Here is a 13158-nt window from a genome sequence, read left to right as displayed (position 1 = left end):
GAAGAAAGAGAAGAAGAAGAAGAAGAAGAAGAAGAAGAAGAAGAAGAAGAAGAAGAAGAAGAAGAAGAAGAAGAAGAAGAAGAAGAAGAAGAAGATATAAATATAACCTCATAACTATAGACTTACGAATAATAATGTATCACTCCTTTCTTTCGTGAAATGTTCAATTTAGTTTTTGAGATTATAATTATATAATCTCTCCCATCTTTTGCCCCCTTTCAATCCTTCCTTCCCTATACCCTTTCTTGCTTTCTTTAAAGTTCATGGTTTCTTTTTTCCCTAACTGGTATTGTATTCTAAATGTATCCTATATCTATATATCTATATCTATACTTTACCTAAATATAACTTATTCAATCCATGTTATAGAAATTGTCAATATAAGCCTGTCACTCCTACATTAAAATCTCAGCACACAACAGAAATCCAAATAAATACCAAGCAATGAAGTTTTAATCCTAATACTTTATATTGTCTCTATTCCTGCAAATTAATATGTAAAATAATCAGTAAATTTGCTTGAGTATGGCATGCAAAATCAACAGATAAAGCTATTTCTGAAAAAAAATCATACAAATTTCACCTTTTTAAAAGTACACTCATAATAAAATATGGATTTTGGAAAACATGAGAAATTATATGCAGATAAACACAGTTATCACTTAAATCCTCTCTGTGAAATATTTAAATTCCCCATCCTGAGCATATAACCCTTAATTTGAATGTATTTAAAGCATAAGAGATTGTACAAAATGTAGAATCCTGAGTAGTAATGGATATATAATAACTTCAATGTCTCAGGATAGATGATTTGTGAGTTAAGATGTAGTAATAAAAATGTGTTTGATTATAAAGACCGATAAGAAATCTTGATGCTAAAATATCTAAGCTAGAAAGCGGTGAGTGATTATAGACCCGTCCCATACTTAGAATGCTGGAATAGTCAACTGACAGAGTATGTGTAGAATGACTGCAGGAAAACAATAAAAAGATACTCAGCATAGTGAGACATGGGAAATTCTTCTAATAGTTGCTAAAAATTATAATTTTCACTGATGTAAATTATACAACCAACTCTATCTTCATGTTTATTAATATATACAAATAACTCAGTCTTAGCTCTACCAGAAAAGTAAATGTTACCACATGCAATATTGTTTATAGCATAAAAACAAAATGAAATCAATGACTTATAAACATGTCTCTAACATAATTTACTCATCTCTCTTGCTTTTTTTACCCTAAATATAATTACATTTTCATTTGACACATTTTTATTCTAACATCTACTCAGCTAGTCACATGACTCAAACCATTATTTGAGTCATTAGTCACTATTTGTGGTCTAGTATTCCTTAGAATACTGAAGTTTGCTTTAGACTACCCTTATTTTATTTATCTTTATGACATCATCTTTATTTTTGTAAAAATATAAGTGAATGGTTTTAGTATAACAGTTATACTAAATATTTATTAAAATAAAAGCTTTCTCATTTTTATTTCAAACCAATTTTATACAAGAATATTTAAAATGAAGAAAATTTATGTATGCTTACAAATTAATCCAGAGTGAAACAATTTTAAAATGTTACATGGTTATTACATTAAAAATTTATTGGACATCAAAATTCCAGCATAATTTTTATAGACCTCGAAAGGACAATCTGCACTTTCATAAAAAAAAAAAATCAGGCTAGCAAAAATAATCCTATATAATAAAAGAACATCTTGATGGCTTCTGCCTGCTCCTTGCTGCTGGGGCAGACTCCTAGTTGGTCCACTCCTGTGAACACAGCACATTACAATCCATCCTATAGGACCTGATGCACTCAGAGCAGTTGGTAAGAACTGCCACCCCCACGCCCCGCCCCAAGTTCCAGAGCTGTGGATGGGAGCTTAGTGGACTGGGACCCAACACCCACCAAAGCCCTCGCTCTCCCGAAAAGCACTCCCCCTGTGTCTCTTCCACTTCATCTGCCCAGTCATTTCAACTGGGGCAGACTCATAGTTGGTCTGTTACTCATAGTTGGTTAGTTTACTCATAGTAAAGATACCTTATCCTGATCCATGCTAGAGGACCCCTTGCACTCAGAGCAGTTGGACCCACTGCACTCAGAATAGTTAAGCAGTTGATGAGCCTCTATACTCAGAGCAGTTTAAGATCAGCTCCACTCAGGGCAATTGGACAACATCTTGAATGCTCCATTAAAGATACAACATTCTGAAGGCTTCCCAGGAGCTCTACTGCAGTCAGGGCAACAGATCAGCAGCTTCTCTGCCCCTGGGAAAAGCCCCCAGCAGGAAGGCCCCACAGGTGGTCTGATATAGTCAGGACCACAAGCCTACCAGGGGACCTGAAGCAATCCAGGGACAAAAGAGGGAGATTACAGTCACCCAGACCAACAAACGCAAGCAATATCAAGATGGCAAAAGGCAAGCACAAGACCCTAAGCAACAGAAGCCAAAATAAGTGGGTATCATCAGAACCCAGTTCTGCCACCACAGCAAGCCCTGAATATACCAACACATCTGAAAATCAGCATCTGCCCTAAAATTTTATCTCATGAAGATAATAAAGTGTTTTAAGGAGGATATCATTAACTCACTGAATGAAAGACAGGAAAACACAGGTAAACAGGTGAAGGAACTGAATTAAGTGAACCAAAACCTAAAAGTAGAATTAGAAACAATAAAGAAAACACAAATAGACACAAACCTGGAAATGGAAAGAGGTCAGGAATTACAAATATATGTATCAGCAACAGAATACAAGTGACAGAAGAATCTCAGGTGTAAAAGATACGGTCGAAGAGATTGACACAACTGTCAAAGAAAATTCAAAACGTAAAAATCTCCTAACCCAAAGTATCCAGGAAATTAAGGACACAATGAAAAGATCAAATTTAAGAATAATTGGAATAGAGGAGAAGGAAGATTCCCAGCTCAAAGGACCTGAAAATGTCTTCAACAAAATCATAGAAGAAAACTTCCCCAACCTAAAGCAAGAAATGACCATAAAGGTACCAGAAGCCTATAGAAAACAAAATAAATGGGATAGAAAAGAAAAATCTTTTCTTCACATAATTATCAAAACACAAAATGCACAGAACAAAGAAAGAATATTAAAAACTATAAGGGAAAAATTTCTTACATACAAAAGTAAACCTATCAGAATTATACCAGACATCGCAACAGAGACTATGAAAGGTAGAAGAGCATGGTCAGAGGTCATGCAGACTCTAAGAGAATAAAAATGCTAGCCCAAGCTACTATGACCACCAAAACTCTCAATCAACATAGATGAAGAAACAAAAATATTCCAGGACAAAATATTCCAAATTGAAACAGTATCTATCTACCAACCCAGCCCTACAGAGGATCCTGCAAGGAAAACTCCAACACAAGGAAGGTACCTGCACCAAAAAAAAGGACAAGATATTGACCATCTTGCAGCAAGACAAAAGCAGAGAGCCACAAGCACATAAAGCCACCTACAAAAACCAAACATATCGGGAACTAACTGTCATTTCTCTTTAATGTCTCTTAATATTAATGGAATCAACTCACCTACAAAATGATATAAGCTAACACACTGGATATGCAAAATGATCCAGCATTTTTCTGCATACAAGAAATACCGCTCAATAACAGGCACTATCTCGAAGTAAAAGGATGAGAAAAGGTCTTCCAAGCAAGTAGTTCCAGGAAACAAGCAGGAGTTGCCAACCTAATATCCACTAAAATAGACTTTCAACCAAAAGTTATCAAGTGTGATGAAGAAGGACACTTCATATTCATCAAGTGGAAAATCCACCAAGAGGAAATCTCAATTCTGTACATCTATACTCCCAATGCAAGAGCACCCAATTCATAAAAGAAACATTACTAAAGCTCAGAACACACATTGAACCCCACACAATAATAGTGGGAGATTTCAACACCCCACTTTCACTAATAGACAGGTAATTGAAACAGAAATTAGACAGAGATATAGTGAAACTAAGAGAGGTAATGAACAAAATGAATTTAACAGATATCTACAGAACATTTCTATGTAAAACAAAAGAAAACACCTTCTTCTCAGGACCTCATGGTACCTTTTTCCAAAATCGACCATATACGTGGTCACAAAACAACCCTCAACTGATATAAGAAGATTGAAATAATTCCATTCATCCTAGCAGATCATCATGGCCTAAGGCTGGTCTCCAATAACCGCAAAATCTACAGAAAGCTCACATACACGTGGAAACTGAACAATTCTTTATGCAATGATAACTTGGTCAGGGAAGAAAAAAAGAAAGAAATTAAAGACTTCCTGGAATTTAATGAAAATATTGACACATCATACACAAACTTATGGGATACATGAAAGCATCACTAAAAGGGAAGTTTACAGCACTAACTGATTTAGGAAAGAAACTGGAGAAATCTTACACTAACAAATTAACAATACACTTGAGAGATCTAGAACAAAAAGAAGCAAACTAATGCAAGAGGAGAAAAAGGCAGAAAATAGTCAATCTCAGGGCTGAAATTAACCAAATAGAAACAAAGAAAACAATACAAAGAATCAGCAAAACCAAAATCTGGTTCTTTGAGAAAATCAACAAGATAGATAAACCCCTAACCAAACTAACTAAAGGGCAGAGGGGCAGTATCCAAATGAACAAAATCAGAAATGAAAAGGGAGACATAACAACAGAAATGGAGGAAATTCAAAGAATTATCAGATCCTATTATAAAACCCTATACTCAACAAAACTTGAAAATACAGGTGAAATGAATGGTTTTCTAGACAGATGCTACATAATAAAGTAAAATCAAGAGCAGGTAAACTATCTAAACAGGCCTATATCACACAAGGAAAAGAAGACATCATCAAAAACCTCTCTACACCCCCCCCCAAAAAAAAAGCTCAGGGCCAATTGGATTTGGTGCAGAATTCTACCAGACCTTCAAAGAAGACATGATACCAACTTTCTTCAAAATATTCCATAAAATAGAAGAGAAGGAACACTATCTAACACTTTCTATGAAGTTCTACTTACTCTGATACCTAAAACAAACAATGACCCAACAAAAAAGAGAACTTCAGACCAATCTCATTTATGAATATCAATGCAAAAATACTCAATAAAATCCTTGCAAAAGAATCCAAGAACACATCAAAACCATCATTCATCACAATCAAGTAGACTTCATCCCAGGGATGCAAGGTTGGTTTAATGTATGAAAATCCATTAACCTAATCTACTATATAAACAAACTCAAAGAAAAAGATCACGATTATCTCTTTAGATGCTGAAAAATAATTTGATAAAATATAATACCCCTTTGTGTTAAAATATTGGAGAGTTCAGAAATTCAAAGCCCATATCTAAACATAATAAAAGCAATTTACTGCAAACAGCCAATATCAAATTAAATGTAGGCATACTTGAAACAAGCCCACTGAAATCGGAGACAAGACAATGATGCCCACTCTCCCCATATCTATTCAATATCATACTCAAATTGTTAGCTAGAACAATAAGACAACAAAAAGCAATAAAGGGAATACAGATTGGTAAAGAAGAAATAAAGATATCACTATTTGTAGATGATATGATAGTATACATAAGCCAACCCAAAAATTCTACCAGAGAACTCCTCTAGCTGATAAACAACTTCAGCAAAGTGGCCGGATATAAATTCACCTCAAATAAATCAGTAGTCTTCCTTCATATAAATGATAAATAGTCTAAGCAAGAAATCAGGGAAACAACTCCCTTCACAACATGTGAAAGACCTGTATATAACTATATCTTCAAGTACCTCCAGAAAGAAATCAAAGAAGACCTCAGAAAATGGAGAGATCTACTATGCTGATAGAGTGGCAGAATTAACATAGTGAAAATGGCCATCCTACCAAAGGAGATTCAATGCAATCCCCATCAAAATCCAAACATAATTCTTCAAAGACATAGAAAGAGNAATTCTCAAATTCATCTGGAAAGGCAAAAACAAACAAACAAACAAACAAACAAACAAAAACAGAAAGCGAAAACAATTCTTAACAATAAAAGAACAGCTGTGGGAATCACCATCTATCTTTTTTTTTTTTAACTCATTATTAAGAAGGAACCTATAACCTATGTCCGCACTGCTATGTAAACAATGACAAAGATCAAGGGAAACACATCGGGGATCATGTAGACAGTAATAGACATTGTCCTTTATATAATCAATGTATAATAGTTAAAGAGAGTTTAATCATTATTAAGCAAACATTTTTGCAAACACAGCCTTCTCTTTCTGTGCCTTTATCATTTGTTTGACTTTAAGCAATTCTGCCTGGATAGCTTTATCTCCTGGGGCTATCTCCTGTGCCTTCTTAAGATTAGCCAATGCTTGATCATATTCTTTCAATCCTTGCCATCCTTGTACTTTCGGTATAGTGCTTTAGTATTTGAGGGTCCATTTCAAGAGCCTCTAAGCAACTGTCAATTGCCCCCTGCCAATTTGACATCTTCAGCTTACAAGCACCAATATTTAGCACACAACTTAAGGCTATAGGCTGCAGCCTGGATCTATCTGCTCTCTCAATAACATCCTTTGAACTATCCACATACCTTAAAACTTTTGCATACTTTTTAATAGCCATCTCCCAGTTCTGAGACTTGAAAAAAGTATTCCCAATGGTTTTTAAGTCTTCAGATATTAATAAAATTTTATCTACACCTTTTAAATCTATATCTGCATCCTCGGGGAAGTCTGGATGACTATCACCAGAACCATCTTTGGGGAATCAATTCTCCACATTCTGCAATTACACAGTTTAGCAGGTTTTTCACCATTCACTTCTACATTTTCAATATCCTTGCCACACCTAGTCCTTTTATGACTTGACCAAATACCACATGTTTCCCATCCAAATGAGGAGTTGGAACTATTGTGATAAAGAACTGAGAACCATTCTTATTGGGGCCTGCATTTGCCATGCTCAGCAAACCCTCCCGGTCATGCTTATAATGAAAATTTTCATCTTCAAATTATTTACCATAATTACTTTCGCCATCTGTCCCATTCTGATTTGAGAAGTCTCCATCCTGAGTCATAAATTTCTTAATAATTCGGTGGAAAGGGCATCCTTTAATGCAGAGGCTTCCTGGTCGTAGGCCCAGTTCCATTTTCTCCTGTACACAAAGCACGAAAGTTTTCTGCAGTTTTAGGAACAATATCTGCGAACAATTGTAAAACAATTCGTCCAACTTGCTCCTCCCCGATGTCCATGTCAAAGAAGACTTGCGGGTTCTTAGAGTTGGAGGGTTTGGCTGCCGGGGACCGGTGGGACATCTTCACTGCAGGTGCTGGGAAGTGGGACCCAGGGACCTCGTGTGCGAGACGGGATCAAAAGGCACTGCACCTCTACGTTATGGGAATCACCATCTCTTATCTCAAGCTTTACTACAGAGCAATAGTGATAAAATCTGCATGGTATTGGTACAGATTCAAACACGTTGATCAATGGAACACAACTGAAAATTCAGAAATAAAACTACAAACTCGAGGTCACTTGATCTTTAACAAAGATGCCAAAAATTTACAATGGAAAAAAGAAAGCATCTTCAATAAATGGTGCTGGTCTAACTAGCTGTCTGAATGTAGAAGAATGAAAATAGACCCATATTTGTCGCCTTGTACAAAGCTCCAGTTCAAGTGGATCAAAGACCTCAACACAAAGCCAGATACACTGAACTGAACAGAAGAGAAATAGGAAAAGAGCCTAAGTCACTGGAAAAGGGGAAATTTCCTAAACAGAACTCCAATGGCTCATGCTCTAAGATAAAGAATTGATAAATGGGACCTCAAGAAACTGGAAAGTTTTGTAAAGCAAAAAACATAGTCAATAAGACAAATAGGCAACCTACAGATTGGGAAAAAAGTCTTTACTAACCCCACATCTGATAGAGGCCTAATATCCAAAATATATAAAGAACTCAAAAAGCCAAACAACCCATTCAATAAATTGGGTATAGAACTAAACTGAGAATTCACACCTGAGGAATCTCAAATGGCATAGAAGTACCTAAAGAAATGGTCAAAGTACTTAGAGATTGGAGAAATGCAAGTCAAAATGACCCTACACCAATCAGAATGGCTAAGATAAAAACCTCAGGTGACAACACATGTTGGAGAGGATGTGGAGAAAGAGAAACACTCCTCCATTGCTGGTGGAATTGCAAAATAATATAACTACTCTGGAAATCAATCTGGAGGTTCCTCAGAAACTTAGAATAGATCTTAGAAAATAGTTCTTAGAAATAGATCTACCTGAAGACCCAACTATACCACTCTTGGCAATATACCCCCCTCCCAAAAAATAAGATCTCCCCCATCAAGCTACAGGGGCACATGTTCTACTTTGTTCACAGCAAACTTATTTGTGATAGCCAGAAGCTGGAAACAACCTAGATGTCCCACAACAGAGGAATGGATACAGAAATGTGGTTCATTTACACCTGGAATACGTAGATCTGGGAGGGAATGTGGGCAGGGTAGGAGGGAGTAGGGGGGAGAATGATATTGGGTGAGAGAAAAGGACTGAAGCCATGATGGCCAGCAGAAAGAATGGAAACAGGCAACTTCAGAAGATAGGATGTTAGGGGACCCTCCAAAATGCACCAGAGACTCTCAGGATTCAAAGGGAAGGACTTTAAATGAAATGCCCTACAGTAGGGAAAGGGAACTTTATAGAGCCCACCTCCAGCAGGAAGACAGGGCATCAAGTGAGGAAGTGGGTTGCCAAGCCACAGTCACAACTCTGACCCATAATTGCTCCTATCTGAAAGAACTACAGGGTCGGAAATGGATAGGAAATGGAAAAGAAGGTCTAGTGATATGCCCAAAGTGGGATCCATCTTAAGGGGAGGTCCCAAGGTCTGACAGTATTACTGAGGCTATCCAGTACTCACCAAAAGGGACCTGTCTTGCCTGCACTCCAGAAGACCCAACAATTAGCTGAATGAATCAGATGATTTGCACCCAACTAATGTACAGAAGCTGATGACCCCTGTGGTTGAATTAGGGAAAAGCTGGAAGAAGCTGAGGAGGAGGGCGACCCTTTAGTAGAACCAGCAGTCTTAGTTAATCTGGACCCCCGAGATCTATCAAACACTGGATCACCAAGAGGCAGCATACACCAGCTGATATGAGATCCCCAACACACATATAGTAGAGGACTTCCGGGTCTGTGTTCATGCAGAGATGATGCACCTAAATTTCAAGAGACTGGAGGCCCCAGGGATTTTAGAGGTCAGGTGGGGTGAGTGGGTGGGGCATCCACATGGAGACAGGGTGGGGCTGGGGAAGAGGTGTGGGACATGAAGCAGTTGGAGGGTGGATGGGGGGCAGGGAATAGAATATGAAGTGTAAAACTAAATAAATTACTAATGATAAATTAATTTTATAAAAAGGTTTTAAAACACAGAATGATTCATAAAACATAAAAAAAGATAGAACATCTGGATGTATAACCACTGCTGAGTTCCAGCTCTGCTACAAAGTTATAGTAATATAAATTAGTAGGAATTAGTAGTAAAACAGAGAAGTTGACAACAATTCCATAAAATATTCTTATTAAAAATGAGGTTGATAATATGTTTTGCCGACAGTCTTTGGTCACAAACAGGCTGAAAGTGAAAATAATTTTTCTAAGTCATTTTATTTTTCCAGTATGCAGACACATTTACATTATAGTATTATGGTTTTCCTTTATCAGGAGCGAGTTGAAACATTGTCTCCATCTATTGAATAGTGAAGACAGCTTGTGGCTATGCTTTGACAAAAAATATGTAACGAATTGACTTTCTGTGAAAATTGAGAATAGGTTTCTGCAAATCTTATATACTCTTCTTCAGGGAATTTTGTTGAGTGTCTGTTTTCAAACAAATAATTATTAAATAATTAAGTCTCTAATGCTAAATTTTAGCTATAAATCTTTCATTTAGCAAAATTGATGAGCAAAATAAAATATAGTACAAATTGGTGGATATGTATATCAAAAAATATAATTTGACTTCTGCGATTCTCACACAAATATAAAACTGATTTATATTTAAGAGTTTTAGTGAAATGTTTGGAAATAAAAAACTGTCATTCTTCCTTGTGTAAATTTCAACCACTTGTTTTAAAAGTGAGAAAATATTTTGAGGAGGAAGCAAAGACCACAGTTAATCAAATTGAATTAGTTTTTTTTCCTTTACCAAATTATTTGTTAGATAATTACCAAAAATATTTCTGCTGAGTAAAAAAAATGAAAATTTCAGAGAAACAAAAATTAAACTTGTGTTAGATTGTATGTATAAAAATAAACAAATAACAGAGAAATATCACCAAAGCATGTTTGACTGGTTACTAAAATAGTCATTACTGTCATCAAATTGCTTTCTTCTGAAACTATGAAACTATTTTCCCTACATTGATTAGGCAAACTGAAATTTCCTAGGAAGCTTAAGATCATTGAGCTATTGTCACAAATCCTTGAGCTTAAGTACACCTAATTAAATTTATGCTAATAGAGCTTAATTCTGCTAATTGCGCTCACGCTGCCCCTGATGCATTAACTACTGCCATCTGGCCTCTCAGTTTCTAGATCCTATCATTTCTGCTGTATCAGAGTACCCGCCCTAGTGTGTTTTCACCCTACCCAGGCTTGCCACACACAGTTCAACACCTACTAATACAAAATGAGCCTCGCAATGTTTCAGAAATTAAAGCTCCTTTGGGAGAGATTCTTAGGAACTGCTGTCCAGCGTCTACATACTAAAATGGTTTCAATATTATAGCTATCATGCATCCTTACATATTTTCTTTAACTGCACAAGGAAATAGATTTTTTTTTGCATTTTTAAGCAATATCATATTTGTCAAAGGCCAGATTTGACATCACACTGTAAACCAAAGCAGGCAATGAAAGGGGGGCATGACATTGACTATTGGGGACATGCTACTAGCAGTTGATGGATATACCTCTGACAGTGATAAGTGATTTACAGGGTCATCAGTGTTGACAGAACAAAATTTAATTACCTGGGGCTAGCAAGAATGCCCAGTGAGAAACTATGAACTCTTTTAACTAATTTTTTGATTTATTTATTTATTATATATAAGTACACTGTAGCTGTCTTCAAACCCCCATCTTCAAACCCCCAGAAGTGGACATCAGATCACATTACGAATGGTTGTGAGCCATCATGTGGTTGCTGGGATTTGAACTCACGACCTTCAGAAGAGTAGTCAGTGCTCATAACCACTGAGCCATCTTCCAGCCCCCCCCCACTCTTTTAACTCTTAAGTGTACATATATGCAGACATACAGATGCACATATATTGGATGGGACAGAGCACCACCAGTCACACTTGATTCTTTCACCCTCTTTTATAACATTTTAGACTAAAGTTCTTTATAAAATCATCTCATAGATAAAATGTTACATAAAAGGGGTATTACAGAAGAATGTAGACAGTAAGTTCAATGCAGTATTTTATTCTATAAGTTCATTATAAGTTCAAAACAACAGTTTCATATTGCCTTGATTTATCATAGTGCACATCTATGGTTTATCTTTGGACCTATTCTAGAATGAATGTTTTCCCTTGATCAAAAATTTGTTCCAAGCCCAATTCTTTTCTTAGTGCAGTTTATGAAAGCTCATTGTATTCCTTATCATTGTGCCTTTACTTACTATTCTATGAGAAGGGAGAACATTCTGTCTTTGATTCTAAGTTTATTATATCTTACTGGCAAAACAATTAAAATAATCTCTTTCAACTTTCTTCTTAAAATGATTTCAATCAAATTATGAATGCTATGAACTAATTAATACATCTAAACAACATTAATACATGAAAGTTCATCTTCATGCTGATCCACAGGAAATTTGCCTAATAGAGTGGGCCCATGTCCAGGAATCATCAGGTTATGTAATAATGGCAGAAAATGCACATCAACTTTAGGGAGCAGGCTTGGGACAACAAAGTCTCTGGGGCTTTGCCTCTCCAAAGTACAGCCATTACAACCATGTAAAACAGTAGGACTTCTCCAGGAAAATTACTTGCTTGCCATAGACTTTCCTAGGTGGTGTCTGCCACATTTGAGTCTCATTTGTTTGTATAATCACTTCTCATTAATGAACTAACCAGTTTACAGCTCAAACACCAAGTTCTCCTTTTGCAATATATTAGAACAAAACAAGTCCTTCTTCAGTTCCCTTTGGTGTACCTCTCTATGTTCTCTGGTTGTAACTTTTCAATGCCAAGATAATTTTCCTCCTGGCTGAAGACATGCACTTTTGTGTAAGAATAGTGATGCCTTTCATTTTAATTAGAGACTTGACAGCAATGAAAGTTAGATGGTTCATTTAACATCTTTGTCCCAAGTTGTTAAAGAAACTGTTTTGCATGTAGCCATTCCTAGATAGGGATTGTAAGCAAAATAAATTTTAGAGTATCTGGAAGTTCAAGATTTCTGAAGTCATCTAATACTCTGTAATACATCTAAATCTGTGTTAGTTTTTTTATATATATATATTCTCATGTCTGTTGTGCAGAATGATACAGATAGTTATACAGAAAATGCTTCAAATTATAGTTAATGTAATTCTTATAGACACTCTTCTCGGTTAACCAAAATTCTCTCAAGTCATCTCTGTTATCAAATCTGAGAGTAGCGAATACAGTTTCTGGTTCAATTCACGTTCTTATTTTCCCATTTTTAATTACTACATCTTCTCTGTATTTTTCTCAAGTACTGTGGGAAGCAAGCAAGAAATTCCACACTCTTTATAATCACTGTGGTTGCCATGGTAACTAAATTTGACTCACTTTTACCTGCAATTCATCATATGTTACTGAAGATGCTAATATGAGTTGTTGTGAGACCTGCTGTTCTATACAGCAACTACCAGTTCGAATGTGGATTTCTCTTAAATGTTAGAACAAAGCAAACCTAATTTCTGTTATGTTTCTAGTTTTAGAGCTATATATAATATCAGGTTTGTATCAATTAGAATAGGAACTGGATAAATATATCAGTGCTTCATGGCTTTATGGTACAATGCAGGGCAAAGGTAACCACAAAGATTAGTAGAGATTTCTAATAAGTAAAACGTTATC

General features: G+C 36.0%; 1 pseudogene; it reads right to left on the bottom strand.

Annotated features, from left to right (window-relative positions):
- Positions 1-6192: 6192 nt before the first annotated feature.
- On the bottom strand, positions 6193-7338 carry LOC110325874 (annotated as a pseudogene).
- Between the last annotated feature and the right edge of the window lie 5820 nt (positions 7339-13158).

Source organism: Mus pahari, chromosome 8, assembly GCF_900095145.1.
Source record: "Mus pahari chromosome 8, PAHARI_EIJ_v1.1, whole genome shotgun sequence".
Taxonomy (NCBI): domain Eukaryota; kingdom Metazoa; phylum Chordata; class Mammalia; order Rodentia; family Muridae; genus Mus; species Mus pahari.
The sequence above is the reverse complement of the archived record's forward strand: the minus strand, read 5'-3'. Positions and strand labels throughout refer to the sequence as shown.